The 26,044-nt window shown below is 36.3% G+C and overlaps 1 long non-coding RNA gene across 1 annotated transcript in view; it reads left to right on the top strand.

Moving 5' to 3' along the window:
- Nucleotides 1–20,930: 20,930 nt before the first annotated feature.
- LOC116183602 (uncharacterized) overlaps nt 20,931–26,044 on the top strand; it is a 31,136-nt gene continuing 26,022 nt past the window's right edge. The window contains exon 1 of the long non-coding RNA XR_004148249.2: nt 20,931–21,110. This is a non-coding gene — a long non-coding RNA (uncharacterized LOC116183602). The remainder of the gene's footprint in view (nt 21,111–26,044) is intronic.

Raw genomic sequence — 26,044 nt, 5'->3', positions numbered from 1 at the left:
TAACTGAAATTTATGTCTAAATAATAGGTCAAGTTTTAAGGCAGTTGTCTAGAAGTTCCTAAATCAATCTTTAAGCTGTCCATTCAAAATGGCTTGATTTAGAATATTTCAGATTTTGGTTGACTAAATGTGATAAAGGAAGCAGTTTAGAACTTTTATACATCCAGTGTGAAACTTTTACACTGGCTTTAAGTTCAAGGTATTGCTGCAGAAGGAATTCCTTGCTCTTATATGAACATAGTGAGCATGGGAAAGCTCTTTGGGCTCGCCAGTTTGTGGATGCTTTGGAGATATCTGGGATGTTTAACCTTTTAGATTTGCTACTTTATCAAAACAGGAGCTGATATTCTTACTTATGAGCTAGAAATTAATCCTTTAGTGCAGTGAAGTTATTTTTTCCAAGACTATAAAAGATTCAATTTTCATGGCTGTTTCAGTTGTCATGCCCAAAGGCACACCATCATTCATATGTGTCAATATCTTACATGCTCCCTGTGAAGATCCTTTATAGCTGAAAATATTGGAAATGCTTCCTGCTCTATTTTACAGCAAATACAAATATTCCTTCTATTCAAACAGATTCTGAATAAAATGGAAATCAGCTCTTAAATAAGATCTCTAAATGTGACCTGTGTTTGCTTTTTGCCTTTACAGCCTTCTGCTCACTATGTAGTTTGTGATGTATTGTATATTTCAGGCTTCTTCTTTTTGATGTTTCTTACTAATAGAAAAGTTATCCCAGCTCCCAACTCTTCTCCAATTACTGTTACCTTCTCTTTCATCTTTGTAGCTTCATCAATGCTATCAAGCAAGAAAAGTAACTGTATTTTTAATATTCAGATAAAGTATAATTAAATATTTCAACTCTTCAAATTATTTCTGTAGCAGTATTTAAGATTCAGGGATTCTGAAAAAAACAAAAGGGAACATAAATTCTTGAGTCTGAAAATCTGTTCTACTGAGCCATTGCATATTTTTGCCCTGGTAGTCTTCAAATAGAGACACACTAATCTGAAGTGTTTCTAGTGCATTATCACTCCACACCAGATTCCTTAGCAGGAAACCTCAGTTTAACTTGAATGACCTATATCAGCTTACATCTTAAGATGATCCTGCCTAGTGAACTCACATAGTATTTCTCATTGGCTTCCTATAAGCTCTAGAAAGGTACAAAATGCAGAGTGATTACATCTTCCCAGTTTTTCACTCATTAGATTGGACAAGGAGGAGAGAGCTTATTTCTTTGTTCTCTAGATAGAAAGCACAACTCTTTCCAGAAGTTCATCACCCTTTCCTGATACTTATGAGTGGCTTCAAGAAACACCCATTTTCCCACCATTTTACTCTTCTTTCTCTCAGCTTCTCTGTGTAGCATTGGAGTGATAATATACATTCATAAAATGACCCTCACCTGAAACTTCCTGCAGTGTTACCAACCACATGCCCTACTATGAGCTGCTCTCATAGTTCACTTACAAGAGTTTGCAATTTGATCCCTGCAAAGTACAATTCCTGAACTGCCTCACGGCTCTTCCTGTGCCTTAGAACAAAACCCAAGCCCAAACAAAGAGATTGCACAAAAAAGACTCAGCCCTGTGGAAGGACCAGAATACACCAGTTGTTTTGTAAAAATAGAGGTGAGAAGGTGCATAAGAGAGCTTTGTGTTTAAAACTAAGATTAAGAAGGGTTGGAAGATAGTGAGGGAGAGAACATTCGGAGAGTGGTAGGTTAAAAGTTCAGCTCATAAACATAAAATCAGTTTGCAAATAGCAAAGTTTTTGTGGTTTAGATGTTCTCAGCACTTACCTAAATCTTTGAGACCCACAGGATCTTTTGAGGTTCAGTCTCATTGTCGACACAGGCTGTAATCCTTGAGTGAAGGATCTACAAATAACTAACCTTCTCAAACTGTCAGGACTTGTAGCAGAATTTGCTGAGGCAAGACTGTAAGATAAATACTGTTTTGACAATCAGCACTGCAATGTGCTTAGAGAAATCATTGTGTTTTCCCAGATACAGCACAGAGACCACATTAAAATGGTTAGTCAACTTTTTCTTCAAATTTCCTTCAAACATTCCAACCCTATAATTGCAAGTATACCCTAATATTCAAAATAGAGACAAATGATGACATTGTTCATCTCGTCAAAGTCTCTATTTCTGCACTCAAACTACAAACACATTCTTTCAATGACCTAATGTCATTCTCTTTCTTATACACAGATAAAAATTTAATAATTTATTAATTTAAATATGGCTCCTTTCCACTTTACAGGCTGTAATTTCTTACCACTTTCTTTACCTGGTTATTCCACTGTAAAACTATCTACCTTAAGTATTTGACAATGTCTGTTGGCATCAGGGACTTGCACACACTCTTCCTCTGAGACAGGTGGGGTTGGCTCTCAGTTGTGACCTGCAGTGGTACACATACTGCATCAACAATGATGGTTTGTGGTCTTCATGGACATGCATGATCCTTAATCCTGCAGGTTGGTACAGAAGATGTCACTTCCCAGCCTCAAGATGAAGCAGCTGGGAGCCCCATGGTATTACACAGGAGTATATTTCTGTAACACAGCTACATCTGATGTTGTTCCATGAGATATTCATCCAAGTTGAAGCATCCACCAAAATAAGTGGTTGAAAAACAAATAAATCCCTGAATTCAAAAGATATTTGTAAAAAGTGTCTTCCTTCCCAGATTCATCAAGACAGAGCCATATCCTCACTAAATATAGATGACATGAATGTAGACCACAGATACAGAGACTTCCATGTAAATTGGGCTATTTTGTCTTAAAAAAGTCATATCAGGAGCAAATCAAAGGGCACAGACCGCAGAATTTTGCTTAATCATAGAATCACAGAAATGCTAAAGTTGGGAAAGATCTATAAGATCATCAAGTTCAACCATTAATGTAGCACTACCATGATGTTCACCACTAAACCAAATCTCCAAGTGATCTATCTGCAATTTTTTTAACATTTCCAGGGATGGTGATCCGAACACTTTCCTGGGCAGGTGATTCCAGTGCCCGGTCACCCTTTCAGTGAAGAAATTTTTCCAATAATCCAATGTAAACCTCCACTGGTGCAACTTGAGTCCATTTCTTGTCCTATCACTTGTTATGTAGGAAAGGAGAGCAACCTCCATCCCACTGCAGCCTCCTGTCAGATTGTTGTAGAGAGCAATCAGGTCAGCCCTCAGTGTCCAGGCTAAACAACTCAAGCTTCCTGAGCTGCTCCTCATAAGGCTTGTGCTTGTGACCCTTCACCAGCTCTGCTGTCTGTCTCTGGACATGCTCCAGGACCCCAATGTGTTCTTGCAGTGAGAAGGCTCACGACTGAAGAGAGTATTCTCAGTGAACCCTCATGGGTGCTAATGACCCATGCCCCGAGGTCCCTTTCCAGCAGGCAGCTTTCCAGCCACTCTTCCCCAAGCCTGTAGCATTGCATGAGGTTGTTATGACACAAGTGCAGGACCCAGAATGTCACCCAGCTGAATCTCATACAATTGGCCTCAGAGAACCAAACCAGCCTGTCCAGGTCTCTCAGTAGTGCCTACCCTCAAGCAGATCAAAAAGTTAATTTTTGCTGTTGTTGTAACTCAACATACAATGGGTGGATATGTTGTATTGCATAACTATGAAATAAATAAAATTATTGTTTTCCATGTATGTCTATATACCCTTACTTATCTATCAATCTCTAACCATGCTCTTCTAAAGCAGGACAAGTATATAAAGGTGAAGGATGATTTGTATCAAACAGCCCTGAGCATTACACTATATGTGTTCTGTTATCACTGCATCACAGAAACCACCTTCTCTTCCTGTCTGTGATTTCTGACTCTATGTGTTGCTGTTTACAATTTTTTTTATAGCTACTATTTCTCTTTGTAGAGTTTACCTATAATGTGTTAAATTCCTTCATCTTCCCAATGAATTTAGAATGGTGTTCTAATACCCTCTGCTTATTGTCATTTATCCTCTTTGCCTTTGACCTTCCCAGTATGTATTAGTATTAAATACATAATAAATACATACTGGGAATGTATCCTAGCATTATTTAATGGAATTTAGAAACATGTCAAAAAAATATTGGAAACACCATCCTACATCTTTATGAAAACCATTCTGTTGCTACAGAAGGGATTCAGGACGAACAGCTTATAAGAAACATGAACATTTTATAATGTAACATTACTTGGGAAATAAATAATTTCTCCAACAGAAAGGAGCACTTTCTAAACCCCTGCTCCCAAATTCAAGTCTACCAGAAATAGCCTCTCATTAGTATGGAATATATTGTATTGGAACTCTATGGCCATAAGGACTTGGTGTCATCTGCACACTTATTGAGGGTCCACTTGATCCCCTCATACAGACCATTGATAAGGACTTTATTGATTATTATTTATTTATGATTATTTATTTTTGATAAGGATAAGGATATTATAGAGACTTGGCTCCAAACTGAGCCCTGGGGACCCCCACCAATGACTGACTGTCAGCTGAATTTAACACCACTCACCACCACTCTGGGCCCAGCATCCAGCCAGTTTTTAACTCAGCAAAGAGCACACACAAGCCATGTGGAGCCAGTTTCTCCAGGAGAATGCAGTGGGAGACAGCATCAGGGACGGTGTCTGAAGTCCAGGTAGTCAATATCCACAGCTTCATCCCTTTAGTGGGTCACCTTGTCATAGAAGGACATCATGTTGGTCAAGCAGGACCTGCCTTCCATAAACCCACACCATCTGGACCTGATCCCATGGCTGTTCTGTACATCCTGTGACAGAACTCAAGATCCCAGCTCTAAGATCAGGATTCCTTGATCCTCCTTATGGCCTCTCTTGTGGCTAGGTGTCCTATTTACTACCCTCCAGTCACCTGGAATCTCCCATTAGCCAGGACTGCTGATAAATTAATAGCTGAACCTTCCTGACTATTGCAAATAATCTGAAGGAAAGTCATGCTGAATGCTTAGGGCTAAGTGTAACAAATGTGTTTTATTTTTACATGTCTCAAGATAGAATGCCTTGTTTACTGTACATCTTTGTTTCTTGAATAGCTGCCTTCAAAAAAATTTTCCACCCTCCAGCCACATATGTAAATTCCACCAGAAATTATCTTCACATTAAAGCTATTATTATATTGTGCCATATTTTACTATTTCATAGAAAGTATAATCAAGTTTTCTATCCCAAAGCACATCACAGATTGCACAGGAATCAAAACCCCAGTGTCTATGTAGTGTCAAAATAAGTCTCTCCATGAAAAAGACAGGCTGTATTCTGACACAAGATAATTCAGTATAAACAGCATGACAGATGCATGGTATATTTGAACTGGTGCAAATTACATAATTTCCTTCATAATTTAGAAATCCATTTCCATTTGGAAAATTTTCAGTGGGGAAAAAACACAAGCTGATCTCTAGGCTCAGTATCAGTACAGGGAAATATTTAACCCAATGGAATTGTTTGGATAGGAAAGGAAGAATAGCAGCCAAAAATGAAGTGGAGAATTCTTTTCCAAAAACTGTAAAAATGTTCAGATTTAAGAAATGCCATCATCCCACCTTACTCTCTCGTGGAGCAACTCTACTGACTTGTACAGGGGCAGAAGAGAAAAGCAAATCAAGAAGCTTTCAAAACTCCAGAACTTCTGGGAAACACAGGCTGACTCTGTTCTGCCTATCAGAATAATTTGCTGTTATAGCCATAATTAGGTGAGAAAAAACACACATGCAGCCACATCCTGCTTTGGAAGATGTTGCTTGAGTGTTTTATGCTAAGGACTAAATGCAAATATATTCATTCCATACAGCACAGAGGTTACAACGAGGGATTAAGGAGGGGGTGGAGTGTGTGAAGGGAAGCCTCCTAGAGAGTGTGAGGGCTCAGGTGCCACTTCCCCTCAACCTCAGCAACTGCACCAGTGGGGAAATAAACCTTCTTAGACAAACAAGCAAAGAAGAGCAAGATGACCTCTGAGCTGGAGGATCCAATCTCAGCATAAAGGTTCTGCAGAAAATTATGTATGCATTACTCATATGTCCTGACACCAAGCTGTGGACAGCTGTCTGAAAGTATTTTTTTTTTGATAAATACAAAAAACTCAGAAAAACTAGGAAAAACCTCAGAAACATCAGGGATTTATAGGGGGATAAGAACTACTGAAAGATCATCATGCCAGATAGGTTGCTATTTCAATATTCCCAGTACTATTATTTTAAGATAAACATCTATGTGAATAACTGAGTCATATATTTGCATTGGAAGACCAAAGGAATATTTTTGGAATGCAATCTCTCTTTTAGGTTAACTGAAAACATATTTTATTATTTTAACCTCTTAATCTTAAAGAATTCTTTGAAAAAATACATCAGGTTTCCATATATCTTATTTGATCATGTTTGGCTTTTTTTTTTTTTTTTTTCTTTTTTTTTTTTTAAATTAAATCCCCTTGACCTAGAAAGATAAGAAGGAGCTCTTAAATGGAAGGTAAATAAAGAATGCAACAAGCTCTGCACAGGGTCAAACTGAGACAAGATCATAAGACAAGGAAAGAACAATCCTCTCTTTCCTCATACAAACACATCCAAACCAAAATGCTATGAAATCAAAGTGAAGGGGATGTGGTTATATTACACTGACATTATATTATATTGTTGAGTAGAAAACATGACATTTTTCAGGTGTACCCTAACATGAAACTGCATCATATCATTTATTCTGGCTGTATTTCAGTCCTTGACTATACTTTCATTATGCTGCCAATCAGTAGGTATGTCAAGCATGGAGAAAGCAAACCTGTACCAATCATTAACAGTAATTAACAAATCTAACAGTCTCTGGATTGTGGGCCATCTGGGCTGGCAAAACTTGCCATGCAGACAGCACAGAACAGGGTCACAAAACAGTGTGGATTTAATGTATTTCATCTTTCAAAGTGGTTTTGACTTAATACAATAGGACATTGGACTGATGGCTTTTAAATAATAATGATAACAGTGAAATAATTATTTTTTCACAATATTATTTGTATCCATGGAGAAAAAACCTTTTTGCCTTGTTTTGTAAGTAGGCTGTCACCTGTGTTTACATAGCTCCAACATTTACTGCCACAATCAGCAAAGGTAAGTGGCAAGTGACACAGGGAAGGCACCTCTGTGTTCTGATTAATGTATAATGATGCACTGGATATTTCTTATTCTTACTGACTTCTAACCTCAGAAGTATCCTCTTGACACAAAAATGTAAAAAAAAAAATTAGATAACTTTATTTCTGATGACTTTGGGGATTTAGGGATGTATTTAAAAGATCTTTGTTTAGAAATCACCAGAGATGGCAGAAGTTGACCACAGCACATAGCACAAGGCAGCTTCCTACATTCCTTCTTTAGCCACAGTTCAGGAGCTAGACCATCATGAGGTTGCTCCTACTTCTTCTATCAACTTAAAAATGAAATCAATGTCTTTTAAAGAAAGCTTGGCATTATCTTGATCTTGTTGCATGAACACGTGCTTTTAAACTTACATTTTTTAATTCTGACATTTAAACTGGTGTAACTGGGGAACTTACTGTTCACTAATTCTGTTAAGGTTCATCAAACTTCTATGCTGCTGCAATTTCCTTTGACTGAATACTTCATTGTTACTGATACAGGAATTATACTTTTGAAAATTATAGGTCTATATAACTATCATTGTTAAGAAATGCATAATGTACTCATTGTACTAAACCCTAACTTTAAAGACAAGATTTTTTGAAAAAGCAAGGCAGAAAACAAGTACAATTTGTGCAATGGGACAGAATTTTATACCATTTTGGTTGGCTTGTAAAGTTGAAATACTTATATATTTTTTAAGATCTAAATTTTTTATAGTTACTTTTTTTTTTTCACTGGAACTCATTCTTGCCTGTTTAATTGACAAATCTTACATTTTTATAAATGGTGAGCTTATAAAACATGCCTCATATATAAGACACCTGGAATTCAATTTAATCAGTGCAGGAGAGTATCCTTATATTGCTAATTTGAACAGATGGATTATATTATTCAAAACCAAAAAAGATATAAGAATGCAGAATTTTTTCAGCCTTGCTCATTTCAGAGAGAGTTTATTGGTGAAGGGCTGTAACTGAGGGTAAACCTTTTCATTCTTTCTAAGCTAATTTTTTTCTTTTACCTGGTATATTTAATGGAAGTCTTGTCATCCCTTGTTTCTCCACTCCCCCTGTCCACAGTATACACTAGGATATTTTCTAACAAGGCATTGCTGTAGAGATTACAATTTTCCTCTTTGGCAAGGAATGGTGCATGCTGCAGAAGAAACTCAGATTATTATTACTTCCATTTGGCCTTTCATTCCCTTCAGTACCTTAAGACAAATATTTCTGATCATAATTTGAAGGCATACTCTTAAAAATATGGGACTAGAAATTATATGCAAATATGTACAGGATTCAGTTGCTAATTTCTTTTAAGAAGTCCATTCTTTATGCTTCACGTCATGCAAACTGCCAAGCCTGAAGTACCTAATTTGTATTTTTTAATAGCATTTACACCAATATTTGTATCAGAGACAGACTGAACAAATGTCTTTACTTGTTGAATATTTGTTTTAAACAATAGAAAATAAACAAATAAGTTGATTATTTTTATTGTTGTCTGTTGCATTTGCAATTGAGTTCACAATTCTATTTACTACATTCATTATATTTTTTTTTTTATTTCATGGCAGGCAATGGTACTGAAATAAAGAATTAAAGAAGTAGATGAGATAAAAAAGTGCACTTCCCTGTGTTCAGTGAAACATGAGAAATACACAGTCAATGTTCTTTAAACAAAATGGACCAGTGTCTTGAAGCTCATAGAGCAGCAGCTTCCATGTCAAAGTGAAAAGTGAGCTCTGACACTGGCTATATGAGAGAGTTAAACCATGAAAGCCATTAATGCCTTTTAGAGAATACTTATTTGATACTTTGTCTTTGTGGATCTTCTATTTTCAGGACAATCACATGCAATGCTTTTTTGTCAAGAATATAAGTCTTCTTTAAGCTATGAGTATTACAGTTCATTAATGCTGGGTTTCAGTGCTAATTAAATCCCCAATGTAATTTTCAAGTACTGATGTAAAAGATACAGAGGTCAAGGAACATTTAGCTACCATTTCCACTGTCTACAGTCCTTCGTCTTCATGTTTAAGTAAGACTTTAGATTGCAGTTGATGGAAGAACAGCTTCTGTCTATTCCCTCTCCAAATCTTTCTCAGGTCTCTCAATTAGCTCAATATACCTCCTGGCAGCTTTGCAAATGTAAAAAGTCCTGACAAATGAGATCAAATAGGAAGGCTAGAGTCTGAGAGCAATTCATTGTTGGTATTTGAGAATTTGTTAGAATTTCGTAGAATATCTCAGGTTAGAAAGCACTCATAAGGATCATCAAGCCCAACTCCCTCCTGCTCACAGAATTGCCTAAAACTAAGCCATATGACTAAGAGAGTCATCCAGATCCAATTTTGAACGAGTTGCTGACTTTCCTTAATTCAATTTCCTGAAGCCCTTGTAAAACAGTATATTGGAGTTCTGGGGAGAATATTATTTAGGAACCTACATTTCTTTCCCCGTATTCATCAATAAAAAAAGAGGAGAAATTATGAAAAGCAATTCTTCTGATGGTCTTCCTATCAACATACTTCATCAAAAGGAACTGCATCCCATCAGGACTCCTGGACCTACGGATATCAGGTTTGCCTAGATATTCTTTAACCTCCTTGACCAAGGGAAAAAATATTCCTTCCTCCAGACCTTCTCCTTGGTCTCCTAGGTCAGGGATTACTGAGGACTGGTCTTGGTGGTTAAGACTGAAGCAAAGAAGGCCTTAAGTATGACAGTTTTATCTGCAACAGCTCTGCAGGGTGCCCATTCCATTCAGTAGCAAGCACTAATGCATTTTCACTTTTGTAACTGACGTACTTGAAGAAAAATTTCTTGTATCCTTTGACATCCTCAGCCAGGTTTAATTCCAAACTGGCCTTGGCTTCCTCATGGCCTATCTTCACACTCTGACCACATTCTCACATTCATCCTTGCTTCCACCTCACATGTATATCCTGCTTATGTCTGAATTTTGACAGGGGTTTCTTGTTCATTCATGCAGGTCTCTTGCTCCTTTTGTCCAATTTCTCACTAATCAGGATGCACCATTTTTAGTCCTGGAAGAAGTAAACCCTGAGTATCAATCAACTCTCTAAGATCCCTCTTCCCTGTGGGGTCTGTTTTTATGTGATTGTTCCAAGAAGATCCCTGAGGAAGCCAAAATTGGCTCTCCTGAAATCCCTGGTTGCTATCTTCTTGCTCTGCCTTCTCACAATACTGACCTCCACAATTTTGTGGTCATTGTGGGCTGCTCTCTTTTTCTGCTCTGATCCCTGTGCTCATGGTCACCAGTGTCCCCAAGGCTGCTTTTTACAGGGAGATACTAAACCTTTGTAAGAAAAAAACATTAATGTACAAAATCTGTAATGTGCACAGATACTCCATTTAATGATCAGACATTTAATGGTCACTCCCTCTTTGACAGAAGATCCTTTGGCTTTAGTGACTTTTTCAGGGCTGTACTCCTGAGCATTACAAGGGTAATTACTTCTGGAAGAAGAGGGAGGTCTCTTTTTCTTGATTCTTGTAGCCACCTATGTTAGCATGAATCACAATGAGAAGGGAAGGGAAGGGAAGGGAAGGGAAGGGAAGGGAAGGGAAGGGAAGGGAAGGGAAGGGAAGGGAAGGGAAGGGAAGGGAAGGGAAGGGAAGGGAAGGGAAGGGAAGGGAAGGGAAGGGAAGGGAAGGGAAGGGAAGGGAAGGGAAGGGAAGGGAAGGGAAGGGAAGGGAAGGGAAGGGAAGGGAAGGGAGAAAAAAGAAAAGAAAAAGAAAAAGAAAAGAAAAGAAAGAAAAGAAAAGAAAAGAAAAGAAAAGAAAAGAAAAGAAAAGAAAAGAAAAGAAAAGAAAAGAAAAGAAAAGAAAAGAAAAGAAAAGAAAAGAAAAGAAAAGAAAAGAAAAGAAAAGAAAAGAAAAGAAAAGAAAAGAAAAGAAAAGAAAAGAAAAGAAAAGAAAAGAAAAGAAAAGAAAAGAAAAGAAAAGAAAAGAAAAGAAAAGAAAAGAAAAGAAAAGAAAAGAAAAGAAAAGAAAGAAAAGGAGATTAATATCTCTTTGTGACTTGGTTGCAAATAATATATGCATTATCCTAATATTATGCAAATGTGACTGATCGTGCAGAATGATGTACTGAAGCCATTGAGCTAGATAGTCAGACAAAAAAATGTGGAAACATCTCCCTAAAATGTTAATTTCTTCCAGTGAAATATGTTTCACTTCCATCTTGGTTTTTCCTGTTGTTTTTTGGTTGGTTTTTTAGTTTATCTTGAAAATATACTCCTATATCTGGAAAATTTTTCATTCAAATATTTTGCAGACGGGAGACAAAAAAAATTTTTCATATTTTCTCGAACACCTCAAAACATTTTTCATCTTTTATACATTTCTACATTCCCAGATCCAAGTACTGGATTATGTTTTAAAACTGAAAAATTATTCTTGGCAGAATTATTTCTTGGAAAATTTTGCAGCATTGAGTATGCATAGAATACTATTTTTTGAACCCTTGATCTGGGAGGAGACCTTCTTGTATTTATTTTCATTGATGTCTGTGAGGTTCTCAGTGTCGTCATTCTATCTCAGATAAAAAATATGGAAATCCTCTGAAATGTCACTGAAGAGAAACAGCCACCACTCAGTAGTCCTTACACTATTGCAAAATGACTGGTGTGAACTTTGCCAAGATGGCAAATGGTTGGATTTTTTTTTTTCCACAGAAGACCTTCAAATGGGAGAAAAACAGAAAACTTAGAAATATGCTATTTCAAGAATTTATGTGAACATAATTTAAAACATCTTGGGTGTCCATTCTCATATGAATTACATTATTTCCAGGCTGACAACATGGCTTATTGGCTCAACAGTTAAAAAATAATAGGGAGAGACTTCTTAGTGGAGAATTCCACATCTTGGATGACCTTCATAGCTACACAGTCTGGTCTAGCCAACACCCAGATACCAGTATAAGGCATCATACTTTTATGTACTCTCTATTTCTTTGCATGCTTTCTAACCATTCTTCATTCCTCTTCTAAGCAGGCAAATGACACCAGCTTAGATTCCTTTCCATGCAGGCCAATTGAGTCAAATTCAGAGGCAGATATGTGTGTACAGTTAGTCAGAAAATAAAATGTTGTGAATTTCCATTAGTATTTAATGTGGGATGAGGGAAAAATTTAAATTAGATTATGTTATTGCTATTATATTCCCATATAATAAACTCTGTACTTTGTATCCTCATTTATCTTAATTTTTATTCTTGATGAAAAGCCTTGTGCCAGCTCTTGTGGCACTCCTCCATTTCCTTTGGGAACTCTCTTCTCTCCAAGTATTCCAACCCTTTCTACCTTCCTATATTAAATGTTATACATAAGGTCCCATATTACACATAATTTCTTTGTGGTGAATATAACTCTTTCTTATGGCTTTAAACCAGTTTTGGGCTTATTTTTTAAATGATCTTTTCCTCTGTTATGGTGAAAGTTCCCTTAAAATCAATTATTCCAGCTACAAACATCTTGAATGTATATTCTACTTATAAGTGTTCAATTTCTCTGGTGAGACAAACCCCAGGAGATTAGATGACATACAGACTTTGCAAACAGAAAGCAAGAAGCTAATTAAGAATTAAAACTCTGCTGCTTTTCTTTGCTTGCATTTAGAAGTGAAATATTCATCAAGTATCAGCTATGTCATGGGAGAGCTGAATAGTCCTTGCTGCAGAAAGAAATAAGCTCTCACATTAATGATATAAAATCTTTTAAGATCTCATCATTTCCACAACAAACATGTTTCTCACATACAGCTATCAGGTTCTGATTTACAAAGGACCTGTTATTAGATATTTTATTCCAGTGCCTATCCTGGCTCCTATGTCTAGTGCAGGTAAGACATCATCCTCCATATGTCTTTTATTGTTTGCATTTTTTCTTTTTTAACATAAATGCTTCCTTGCAGTTTATCTACCTTTTCTGGGAGACAACTGCAAAAACATGTTTTCTTCCAGTTTGCCACGACTGCTTGCACTGTTTTTCCTGTTATTATGGCAAAACATCTGTTGATTGTTGGCATTTGTTATGTGTCTGTCTTCCTGTAGGACTTGCAGCACCAACACAGGTTGTGCCAACATATGTGTCTTGTGATTTGTCTCTGTACCTGGTAGATCTCTCTACTGTCATCTACCTGTATCTAACAATTGCTTTGAACTCTTTGAATTGCTTGATTTGGTAGAAAATGGCAGGATTTTAATAATCACATTACTAACTATTAATCCCAGAACTTCACAAGAGTTTGATTTTTTTAAACTAGAAAGACACACTCTGATAATGATCCCTTCAATTCTCCAACAAGTCTGAAGCTGTGGATCCACAGTGGCTGGTTAGTTTTAAGCCCTGAATGATTAGTGGCATCCCCCTTGGTTTGACCTTCTAGAGGAATTATTTTGTTCAGGAGATTAAACACAAGTCCAAGAACTTTACCAATGCATTCATGCCTGTGTCTAAAATTTTAGTTGAAGTTTAAAGAAAATGAACTCAACACACCAGATTTCAAATGTCCACTGTAGAATTTTGATTAATTCATTATTCCCAGAGAGCTGACTAAGAAAAAAATTTATGGGTGTGAGTTCTCATCAACACCTCTAGATTTCTTTTAGGGTGACAATTTCAAACCTCTTTTATTTTCTGTGATTTTTGTGTGTGTTCACTGAAAAGACTCACTGAAGCCATTGATAAAGCTAAATACACATATACTTGTTAGTAGGAGAAAAAAGCCTTAATTATGAGCTATATCAGATGCTTTTTAATTTTCTTCTGCATTGTGCTGCTCTCTTGCTTTCATTATATTTTCTGTCACATCTTTGTGTCATATCTTCTTGTTGTGAGAGCATCACTTCATCTTAATTGGATTTGTTGTTTGTAGCCATTTTACAGTAATCAATGCCTGTTTTGAAAAGATTTCTCTTTACTGAGGCATATTTTCCCCATTTGATATTCCAGTCCTTTTTCTTTCACATCTCTTTTATTTATCATTTTATTGTTTCCCCTGCTATTTGCAGTATGTCATGATTTAAGCCTGTTCAGATGGCATATTTAAATTTAATAATAGATCTGTCTTCCTACCAAATGTGGTGTAGCAGTCTCAGCAAATTGGGAGCAAAATTTGGTGATTCACTGAGAAAGGTTTAGGTCACTGTCAATCCAATGAAGTTAAGGTCTGTATTAAGCATGTAGTAAAGCACAAGACAAAACCACAAAGTGAAACCTTTTTTTTTATTATTTTGAAATTTCCTTGGTATTGGCTATAAATGCTCATGGACTTCAAACCCAGAATGACCTTCACTGGTAAAACAGGCGCAGCAATTGTATGTTTATAAGTGTGATTAGAGCTATTTTTTGGTTTTTTTTTTAAATATAGTAAGTTGTACTTTTTCGGTACCATATCTAATAAAAATAATTCACTTCTTTCTTTAAGCTGTTGTTGGAGTTGTCACTAGATGAACTTCAGGCTCCTTTCAACCAAAAGCAATCTATAATTTCTACAACATAAGCAATGTAATGTTAGTTTAGATCTAGCTTGCCTATTACCAGTAACAGTATGTTCACATATATATCCCACTGCAGAACACACTCCCATCACTCTGCCTTTAAACAGGAGCTGCTGACTGTAAGCTACACTGAAAATCTGACCACTCTGTTTCATACCTCAGTGTCAACAGAGTTCCTTTGGAAAATGCTCATCACTCTGAGCACTGAAGCTGGAAAAGGTGTGAAGAAAGAAACATCAGAAGAAAAAGACTGGGCTTTGGACACATAGGTTTATAAATTCAGTTGTATATTTTCCTCTTTCTTTGATGGAGAGAAAGTACCTCATGCTATTTTTCTTTTACGTTTTCACAGAAATTGCAATCAAACACTTGGTTACCCATTACTGTCAAAGACAAGATGCAGGGTTTTTTTGGCTCATCTGAAATGAAGTTCAGGTGCACCCTTAAATACAGGTGATGCTTTTTGATTGGTTCACTGGGTAGAAAGGAAGAGGGAGATACAAAATTTGGAAAATGCAGAAAGTTACATTTGAAGAAAGGTAGACTTTGTGATGGGATAGTTAAATTGACCAAATTCGAAGTGATGTAATGAGGTAGACCAACAGAAATTTTTCAATATTTGTAATGTATAAGTGTTTTTCCTATAAAACATTTTAAGCAAGTCATAAAGATACATGACTTATCTGCAATGTCCTCTTTTTTACATGCCTGTGCCAATTACATGGAAAGATTTGGTTGCTTCAAACTGAAAAACATCTTATTAGTATCTAAAACAATACTCATAAGGTCTGGCACACAGATACACAGATACAGTTTAAAAAATGCAACTGAAAGTGCTACCTGCAGAAGAGACATGTGGCCAAGTTACAAGTCACCCGATGACCAGCAGCAACCAGCCATGTTCATACCTTTTATTTTAAACTAATGTGCAGTAGCGCAGCTGTGCTTCTCCTTCTTTCAGTGTGGAGTGAATTCAACATTTAGTTGAATTAATTTGTATTTGCTGTAGGCATGCACATAGACAGTTTCTTTGACAATTCCTGCTGCTCAAGGACCAATTGGTTAAGCCATGAAAATTTCCTTGTGTGTCTGAGCCAGCAACAAGCTGAATAAGGAAACATTACTTCAGCATGCCACCTCTTATTAAGAGTTCATAATTAGCAGGCCATTTGGACAGCCTCTTCCCACGGACAGTATGATTACCACCACTTACAAAAGGAAGGCCCCAAAAGATGATCTGCTAATGCATTTTTTATCTAACACATGCAAGAGTAATGTATTATTATAGTGGCAACAATTAAAATCTGTTTAGAGAGGAACTAGAGCTTTTTAATTGACAAGAGTTCAAGAGTTTAGGGTACTACAAAAGTTGATGCTTTCCAGTTTTTTCACACAGCAGTCAAAAGGGTACTTCATGGTCTAACAGCACTGCTGCACTGTAGGATCTTGTGTATCCACAGCATACTGGCATCCTTTATTAGACTCTTCCCACCTACCTTTACCAGTATCAAGCAATAATAATACCTCTTTCAGCCTCTTTTAGTTGTTTTAGGAAGAAAATTATTTTTAGAACTGCCATAATTAAACTAAAGAAGAAAGTCACTGAACAAACCATTAAATTGCATTGAAATATGCTGTCTTCAAAAGCAAAATCTAATTAAGGTTTAAGCTGCAATGTTAATGGCACAGCACTGAGATTCACTGTGCATTATGGGTTTTTTATTAGTTTCTGATGAGTAATTTCAGAGAGGCCAATGCAACTTCTGGTAAGCATGTTAAGTCTTTGAAAAAGAACTTAATTACTAGGAGGAAAATACTTGGTTTATAGTTAGTTTAGGACAGAATATCTGAACCTTAGTAAGAGCCTGGGAACATAGAGCACCAATTAAACCACAATGTAGCAGTTCTATTATCTTCAGAACTATTTATTTTGCATTTCAAATGTAATCATCTCTGCATAGTTTGGAGAGGACTGAACCTGCTGTTAACATTACTGCAAATAACCAGATTCTAAGAAATAACATTAACAAAGTGAAATAATTACACCAAATAATTATTCATGGGATTTAAAGAAACAAAGAAACCCCATTCTGTGTTATCACCACTCTATCATCAGTAAAGGGTAGCGTTTCAGACCAGAATTTTTGCTTGATTACTTTTTCCTACATGAAAACTTTTAAAGAGGAGAAGCCTTCCTTCCTCTGTGCACTTTTATGTCATTTTTTGCTCTCAGCTAATTCATAATTATATGAAAACCTCCAGGTGAAGCCAAATACTTAGGAATCTGATTATCTTTTTCCCTTAGAGAGACTTGGGTTAAGTAAGGCTCAGCTTCTTAAAGGTGTTATGTCCTTACTTACTTCTGAAGTCAGAACCAAAATATCTTTGAGGATTTAAGTCTTAAGCACCTATGTTACATCTAAGAATGAGATTTGGGTGCCTAGATAAAATTGGCACTTTCAATTTTCCTTCCCATTGCTTTGAACCTTCACTCCTGTACAGAGGAGTTTTTCATAAAGACTTTGATGAGTGTACATGACATAAATGGACTCTTTGTGACAGCATTTCAGAATTTCTCATTTAATGTCCTTTGCACACCACTAATGACATCCTGTTAGACGTGGGTGAAAAATGGATGTAGTGAATTCCATCAAAATTAACCATGCACATGAAAATTGAACTATACTTTAGTTACAAGGTTTCTGGTGAATACTGCCACATCTTTTTGACAATTTTCAGGGAAGGAATTTTGTTTGTACAGTAGACAGGGGAAGTGTTATTTTTCAGGTTGACCTGTAGACCTTTATCCACAGGCAAGTACTACTGTTGTTGCAAAAGTATATATGTGATTTTCAAACTTCTGTTTTCCACTGAAGGAAAAGAAACAAGTTTGCTTTTGGCAGCTGAATAAACCCCGTGGAAAACAAGGAATGCTGGAGGAAACTACATACAAATAGAAAATATCTCATAGACAGAAGGAATCCTGCAAATTGCTCAATAGAATAACCCATGCACTGACATTCTTCATTCACAAAAAGAATCAGTTATTTCATGAATGATTTTTGAAGAGAAAATGGAAATAAATTCACAGCTAATACTCCTTGCAATAAATTATTCAACCAGATCGACTTTAGTTACCAGAACAACATAGCTATAAATAGCTCTCCTCAATAACAGTATAGTTTTTCAGCAAGAAAAAGTATGTTTGAGAAGTGTAGCATCTCTTGTCACTGTGAATGACCCATTTTAAAATGTACTATTAATGAAGTAATTTTTATAGCCTCTTTCTTGCATCCTGATTAAAGCAGAATTGATCAATACAAGTAGATTAAGAGTTCAATATATAAAACTATAAGGATATAAGTGTCACAGTCACTAATTATACATATACTTGAAAATTTCTATCAGGAGGATACCAGCTGCTTATCATGTGCTAGTCCAGCTCCACAGTTTTCATAGAAACATAGAGTGGCTTGGGTTGGAATGTACTTTAAAGATCAGCTAGTTCCATGGGCAGAACCATCCTCTGGAACAGGTTGCTCAGGGCCCCATCCAGTCTGGCCTGCTTTGTCCCACCTCCAGGATATTTTGGATGAAATGCAGAACACTCCTCAGCATGAAGTAGCAGATTGGGAAAGCCTGGCATCCATCACTAATTAATAACAGAAGATGGGGCAAAGTAGGGAAGGGAGCTTATACTGATGAATTAATGATATCCATCCCTCACAAAGATTCACAGATTTTAAATTATCCTGTCTGCTTAGGAAAGGCTGGAGCAGCTGACCCTGAAACATATTGCATCTAGCCCATAATATCAGACTAAACTGTAGCAACAGTCATAATCATATCAAATTGAACATCTGAACCTCCTTGAGCCTATGCAAAAGTCTTTTTATATATATTTTTTTATTACTCACCTGTATTCTGTTGTGCATCTTTCACATCACACTGTATGCACGTTTTTGCGATGTTCTATAAAACATTATGAGCCTCATTCAATTAATTAATTAATTAATATTAAGTCATCACACAGCCAGCACGTACTGTCACTGCTAGAATTGAAAGTAACTGCAACTCTACTCAGAAGATGGCAGCTGCCAGAGGGAACTAACTAACAAGCTATTTACAATATGCTAATTTTAACTTGAACCACGAAACTGAAATTAATAGTTCATGCAAAAGCAGGAAACACTTCCTCACACACAAACAAAGCTTTCTATACTGGTGTAGGGAGCAAAGTGGGAGCAAATGTCCCCCAGATGTTACTAAAAGAAAATGTATTAAATAGAGACATCAACTTCTATTCCAGGCTAATTTAGTCCAAGAACTTGCACAACTAGTGAAAGAGGTGATGTAAACAGCTACTTATGCTTTTGAATAAACTGCTATTATCAATTCTCATGGGACCTGACCTTTCTGAGGAAGATTTCAAATAGTGCATAAATGAATCTCTAGTTAATTCTTTAGACAGAATATGACTGGAGTGGGAGATATTTGGAAGTTTTTGCATTTCATAACATATACAAGAGAGCAACAAAATAAGAACACTATCATTATGTCAGGATATTCCTGTAAACAAATGCTTATTTTTTTCTGAGTATACTTACTGCTAAAAATCCTCAGAGTAAAACTATTAAAAATAATGAAATACCAGTGGGTATTTTTGCAAGTAATTCTTTGTTGCCATAGGAGGAATTATCATTTCTATACCAGGATCTCAAGATAATATAAGCTTTCTTGTCTTCCTATCTATTCTAGCCTTTACATGCCTAGATAAAGATGAAGTAAAAAAAAGATGCAGGTCTTGTATTCACTATATTGCACAGTGTTCCTCTTTGTTCCACTTTCTGCTGTTTTCTAGACCCAGCATGTGACAAACCACAAATTTTATTCCTAGATACCTGTTGAGCTTTCTTCAATAATAATTAATCATCCTCCTGTTGCCTTTAGGCATATCCTCTATTCTTAGGTAATTATTATCCACGTGTTCAGGAAGGTGCTACGTGTTCCTTCTGTTCTTTGTGCATCCATATTAGAAACAAAACCTTTTTTACTCAGCATGTTATTAGTTTCCAGAGAGGTTATTTTTGCCTTACACAGCTGGTAAAATAATCAATACACTATAAAATGGATAAAATCTTGCTATTTCATTAGATTTTTTATATTTATTATTTAGTTTTTTTCATCTATTATTAGTTTTGATTTTTGTGAGAGAGATATATAGAACACATTTTTTGAGCATGAGGTATAGGGGCTTTTGTTTTTGAAAGAACACTGATGTATCAGTATTTCATTTGAACTTTAGTGCAGAAGTTCCATCACCCAAGGACCATAAGAAATCACTATTTTTCCAAAATGTCTGCACATACATTTAATGGGGAAATTTACCCAAAAAAAAACCAACCTCAACACATCCCTCTCTTTATCTATATTCAGATTTATAGTGGATGCTGCCAATTCTTTGAAATTTCTATGAAATTTCCTCTGAATGTTTAATTTTGAAACAATATGCTCAAAAATACCACATTTTCGTTCCTAAAATAAGTAAAACTTTTCAGCTGTAAGCATTTTGTTTAAAAATTTAAATGAATGCATAACAAGATGATAAAAACTTACCATAATTGCTAGGGCTAATTTTTTATTTCAGCTGTTTTGTTTTCTCCCCTTCAACTGTTTGATTCACAGAAGCTTACAAGATTTCAGCCTTTTATACAGATTAGCAATGTGATTTTATTTTTAAATCCAAATCTTTACAAGAAGTTGGAAAACTTCCCTTGCAGGTTATGACAGGCCCACCTAAGTCAAGAAGATAGATGTGATGTGCTGCCAAGGGAATAACAGGACTACAGAGGGAAAGATCAAGGGAGACAAGCAAACTGTCATCTTTGGGATGGCTCCTGAGGAATAAAAGGTCACCAAACTCCTAAATGAATTTTTCCACAGACTGCATGGTGGGGAGGAGCTGCTAATTTTTCATGTGAGAACACCAGTGATCCCAGCCACAGCTAAAGAGGCACTGGAAAAGCATTGAAAGTGGGCAGAGGAAAACGAGGCAATGACCTCATTACTAAGTGCTCCACAAAAGCCTCATTGAAGTTCCACAGCCTTTCTCAGTTTTCTTTGCTTTTTGTCCCATCCTACCAGGAACATTTTGTAAATCCTGTCTTGTCAGCTTAACACATAGGGACAAAAATGCATCAAATGCTTGAGTAAACTGGGTTTTACGGTGTTAGCAAGATTATGGCAGGATTTGTTGTTTCAGTAAAGTGGATCATTCCCTTTCCTTTGAGGGTGATTTGCATTACAAATATCTCTCCTCATATTACAAAAGCCAAATTGGAATCCCAAGCCAAGCAACTGACTTTCAACCTCTCTGAAAGTACAAGAACCCTTTCCTGAGGTAAGATTTTTAATATTTGCAGTGATCCTAATGTACATCACACTGAAATCAAATAGTTTTTCCTATATTATTGTCTCAGGTTTAGAGTTAACCTATGCCTTTGAGAAGTTCCTGTTGTTACATGTGCTGTAGTGACACTTCACTGAGTAACAATTGGCACTAAGGACCGGCCCAAGGTGTCTGTGAGGGGAGCATATCCTGGGAATCATTGCTTGCTTCCCTGCTCCAAGGATAAGGGTCAGAGCACAGCTCCTGCAACAGTCCTGTGGCAGATTGAGAGCAAATCTGTAATAAAAGAGGAAATTGCACCTACTGTCCATCCTGAAATGCCAACTGGTATCATATACCATATACCATATACCATTGCCATAGGAAACTCAGCCATATAACTCCTAGTTAGGATAGAGCTTCTATCTGGCAAATATTTTTTTTGCATAAGCTACTTTCGTAGTTTCCATGAAATAATTTCAGACCTGAAGAACTTCCAGAGCTACACTATTACACAGCTATTACAGAAGCCACCTTCCCTCCATTTATGTTTTTTGCCTTGCCATACAACCATAAAGAAAGTTTTATGTCTTTTTTCAGCTGCAGCTGTCATTACTGCTCAGCACCTTCTTATTTATCTTGTCTTTGCCAGCCTCTCTTCCTCTCCTGGTAATTTTGGTGGACTTAAAGTGGGACACTCGAAGGACATGTCAATAGTATTTCTATTAAATCTAAACTACTTGGGGAAAAACATCACTTTAATGTCATTTGTAGGCTTTTTATTTTTTATTGAGAAAAATATACAAAAGTATTATAATAGCCATGACTTCAGTTTTCCAGGAATACCCTTTTTCTCACCCTTCTTTACTGGTAGGAGAGAAAAGGGAACAGATAAAAGGGAGAAACGATATTTAATGGAAAAGAAGTACATGTGAGCAAAACTATTCAAGGTTTTTTTCAGCTGTAGTTTTAGAACCTTTCTCAAAACACAGCATAAAAATTATTTGGTTACTGACAATTCTGTGTTTCTAAGCAACTCTGGAGCTCCTGGGTGGGAATTTAGCTGTACATTGAATACCTGTGGCTTTCTATTTGCAACCACATTATACACCCTCTTTGACTGACTGTTATGTGTTCTTTAGGCTTTTAGATCCTATTTTATTTCATCCTTAGAACTCTGCATACATTTATACATTTTTTCCCTAAAAGCATATAGCAAACTATGGCCTCAGGTTTTCCTTGTTTGAGAAAATCAAGACATTAAACCAACAGTTCAAAATTGACCACAAAAAAAAAAAAAAAAAAGAAAAGAAAAAAAAAAAGAAAAAAAAAAGATGATGCACATCTCACTTGTGAGGAAAGGAGGAGAGGCAGGCACTGATCTCTTCTCTCTGGTGGCCAGAGACAGGACTGAAGGAACAGCCTGAAGCTGTGTCAGGGGAGGATTAGGTTGGATATTAGGACAAAGTTCTTTATCCAGAGTGTGGTTGGGCACTGGAACAGAGCTCCAGGGAAGTGGTCACAGGAGCAGCCAGACAGAGTTAGAGAAGCATTTGGAAAATGCCTTCAAATATATGGTGTTATTTTTGGGGTGATCTTGTGCAGAGTCAGGAGTTGGACTCGATCCTAGTGGGTCCCTTCCAACTCAGGATATTGTATGATTCTAAATTAGTTAAATTAAATCCTTATTGCAGACTTATTTTTCTATGTTCTACACATCACTTTGTTGTCACTGTGTTAGTTGTATTGGACATTTCTGAAAAGACATATTGTTCTCCTATGTCTGCAGAATATAGCAAAGCCACTTCATCTCTTCGCAGTGAATGTTTTCCATTTTATTTGCTGTATTCCACACCCAGAACAAGCCATCCAGGGAAGATTTAAGTGTAGCAGTGTCATTAAGAATGGTATTTTCATATGCTGGCCAACCACTGTTCCTATTGACTTCAGAATTAAATCACTTTTTAAATACTGATAACATACTATTTTCAATAGAGTAATTTGTGAACATTTCATTAATCCTCCTTGAAACTTCATCTGTGCGTTACTTTGCAGACCTGTTATTTTTAGCTACCTCTCAGTTACTTCCAAATCACACACTACACATGCAACAACATTTTGTTTCTGCTTCAGTCTTCTTGTCTTCTTATATCTAGTGTAACTAATATTTGTTTCCCTAACTCTTACATAGAAGAAAATACATAGAAATAAGTTATCATCTAATGCATGGAACGACCTTTCTGAGGAAAATTTAAATAGATACAACAGTGCAGTTTGGAAAGCAACTGAACAGGTGTATGACAGATGTACATAAAATTATAAGCATATGAGTTATGTGAATTTGGAATCAATACTCGTTTTTTTGCAGCACAGGAGCTATGGGAAGGAAATGAAATTTAGGAAATACTGTTTCACAGAGAATATAGTTACAGCAGGAAACTGCCTACAACAGGAAGTTGTTCAGACTTAACAGAATTCAAGAAAAATTAATGAAAAATGAAGTATTACTGAGGACTAATAAAAATAACAAGCTGCGGGGAAAGAAAAATAAAAAGCTCCACGAGCTTCCTAAACTACAGATTGTGGGAAGATGGAAGAAGTAAAGGGAAAAGCCTAACCCTATTCTGTGTATCCCTAAGTGTTTGTCCACTGCCAGAGATAGGTATTGAGAGGGTTTGAGTCACGATAGCCATTCTTTTTATGGATGTTTTAAAATCTGAAGTGCTTAAATCTCTGATTCTTTTTCACTAAATAAGTACAAATGGCACTTCTCTCTGTGAGATATGGCAAACACATTTCTGGAGTGCCAAAAAAGCATTCATTATTATGAAGCTGTGTGTCAGCTAGTGTGTAGTATGTTTGTCACATATTAGACTGGAAGGCAGGGAGGTAAATGACAAATATGGTTGAAGATGTGAGTAAATTACTGATAAATTGGAATCAAAAGTTCTCATTCTGAATGTAAGAGACTTGGTTCTTTGCAAGTATGACAATGTAATTACAAAAGTGGAATTGTGAATAAAGAAACAAAAGAGGAAGGGTCTTGTGATTCAAGTGAAATTAACATTCTCAAGGTGTTTTTTCTGCTCTCAAGTTATAGTTTTTATTAGCAGATTTGTTTGAAGCCTTACAATTGTCCAAAGACTGTGCCTTACAGTCCACTTGTGATTCTGTTTTCTTGTCTGTTCCACCAACACGTCTGTCTGAGGTATGGGATGGCTAAAAACATTGGCAAAATATTAGGCTGTCTGATTCTATCCTTAAAGTGGTTCTGTGAGAAAAACCCACCTTGTTTTTTTTGTTCTGAATTTAGTTTTCACCAGACTGTGCCTATTTGAGGACAGTAGAGAACAGGTTGGACATTGCAGAACATAAGATTAAATGAGGTTGGGAAATGACTTCAAGAAGAAGCAGAAATATAAGTGACAACTCAGATTGTAGCACATGTAAAGAAACCAAAACACAAAAATATGAAATTATTAATTTTATATAAATTTCTTAGATATTCACCAATTCAACTTTCAAGTGAAAAACAGTAAAGTACCAAATCTCTTTTCTCGAGATGGTGTCATCAACAAAGGTAGTTTGGGGCTCTAAATTCAGATTCTGAGTTTGCCACAGTCTAATTATGGTCTTGACAAGTCTGTTACTTCTTCTGGGCAGCAATTCTTCAGCCTCAATGTAAAGGTACCTCCTTGCTCCATCCTTCATTTCTTTCCTTATCTGTCCTTCCTTTCCTACCCATAAATCACTCAAAGAACCTACTGCCCTCTACAAGAGTAAATGTTACCCAGGGATGTTCAGGATTTGGTTTCTAGCCTTGGTTAACTTAGATTTAACTCATATTCAAATATTAAATACAATCCATGAAATAAAATGTGCTGCAAAAATAAATGTTAGCATTACTGTCCAAATTAATTTTTTTGGAATGACAACAATGATCACCTTATCAAAATGACTTACACTTTTCTTCGAAAACCAACTGCTTGATTTAAGTAAAATTAATATCTGAGCAATTTGTTTGAAATTTTTTGTCTCCAAGACTTCATCTCTGTGAAGTATCTTGAGTTTGATGAAACTGCAATTTTTGATGGAGAATCATTCCATTAATTGCCATCTAGAGGATCCAGACACTGCATCTCATCCTTCTTCTCTAATCTAGACAAGAGAAAATGGTTTTCTGCAGCCTTCTCTATTTTTCTGCTGGTTGAGACAGTTTTAAATGGGCTTAATGATACTCTGGGACTCCCAGAGTTTGTGAAAATTTCCATATGTCTCTGCAAAACAACTACACAGTGTCCAATGGACCTGTACAAGGGTACCATTTGAAAGACTCTACTTCTCAAAAGTAATGTAAAACATGCATGGAGAAAAATTTTCTCTTTACTCCACTGCTCCTTGTGAACAATTATGACAATGGGGAAAAGACAGAACTTTCTTTTTTGTCCTTAATAAATGGCTGTAGGTTTACATTATTGAGCTCACTGTGAGAGGTCTGTGCTGACAAGAATCAGCCAGATTCACATTTCCTACCCACACTTCAGCCTCCTGCTAATCTCTGCTTATTCTGATGTCTGGAGGATTCCAAAGAAGGATGATGAAGATAATGCAAAACACAAACAGAACACCAGAGAATGGAGAAAAAGACAATTACTTATTAACTTTTCTGCTATGCTGACAAGCAAAAAGACCTGAAATAAATCTAATAATAATTCAGAAATTAAACATAAAAACACTGGAGAAGTTTGATTCAAAAAAATTACAGAAGATCTAATAGCAATTTATGCAGTCTAGCTAGTCTCAATGGAGGTGGGTATGATTTTTTAGTTCTTTCTTTACAGAACACAAACATTGGAAGACAGAGGTCCTCAGTGAGCCAGGGAGAGATCTGGGAACAAAAATCTTGTGTTTCATCAACTCAGAGACACTGCTCCTGAATAACATCA

The sequence above is a fragment of the Lonchura striata genome, chromosome 4 (assembly GCF_046129695.1).
Source record: "Lonchura striata isolate bLonStr1 chromosome 4, bLonStr1.mat, whole genome shotgun sequence".
Taxonomy (NCBI): domain Eukaryota; kingdom Metazoa; phylum Chordata; class Aves; order Passeriformes; family Estrildidae; genus Lonchura; species Lonchura striata.
The sequence above is the reverse complement of the archived record's forward strand: the minus strand, read 5'-3'. Positions and strand labels throughout refer to the sequence as shown.